The following is an 861-nucleotide window of genomic DNA, read 5'->3' on the forward strand; positions in this document are numbered from 1 at the left end:
TTCGCTCATACTTTTATTTTACTTTTATTTCTAGATAGGGCCATTCTTGTTAGGCGTTACACACTTAGGAGTATATAAAATAGCATACGACCAATTCTTAGATTTATCAAATACTAACCAAATATGTCCTAAAAATGTCATACCATTTCAAAGGGGTTCAATAATAAATACTGCTAAATGAGATTATTATATATTAGATTAAATAGTATTTATAACTTAAAATATGAATTGTTTTCTATATTCTACAGGTTTTCTTCATTATTTAACGTAAGAATCTATGTCAATACCAACGAAATAGATGTACCTACGACATATAGTAATATCAATGCTATAGGCCTCGGTGCTCAGCCCACTTACATCTAGATTCCTCGCCAGTTGAATGCCAATGATGCCTACATTCAAATTGGTACATACCTGACAATATACTATTAAATAATAAAGTAATAATGTCACTACAGGTATATGTACTTCTTGTAGATATATTTTCATATTTATTAGTTACTAGCTACTCGCCCCGGCTTCGCCCGGGTGTACAAGTATTATAAATCTAAACCATACTCTAGAATCACTCTATCTATTAAAAAAACTGCTTCAAAATCCGTTGCGTAGTTTCAAATATTTAAGCACACATAGTGACGGACAGGCAGCGACAGCGACTTTATTTTATACTATGTAAAATAACTATTACTATAAAAATTATAACATTTATAGAAATAAAACATGCTAAGTTAGACAGGTTATGCTTTTAAGGATTACGTACATATAAGTATATGATAGCATTAATAATGTATTTATTAAATGATTATATTTTATCATTAGAAAAATGCAACCCTGCAGGTTTTAACTAGGAACATAACATAG

The sequence above is a fragment of the Achroia grisella genome, unplaced genomic scaffold (assembly GCF_030625045.1).
Source record: "Achroia grisella isolate CSIRO2021 unplaced genomic scaffold, CSIRO_AGI_Agris_v1 utg204, whole genome shotgun sequence".
NCBI classification, from domain to species: Eukaryota; Metazoa; Arthropoda; class Insecta; order Lepidoptera; family Pyralidae; genus Achroia; species Achroia grisella.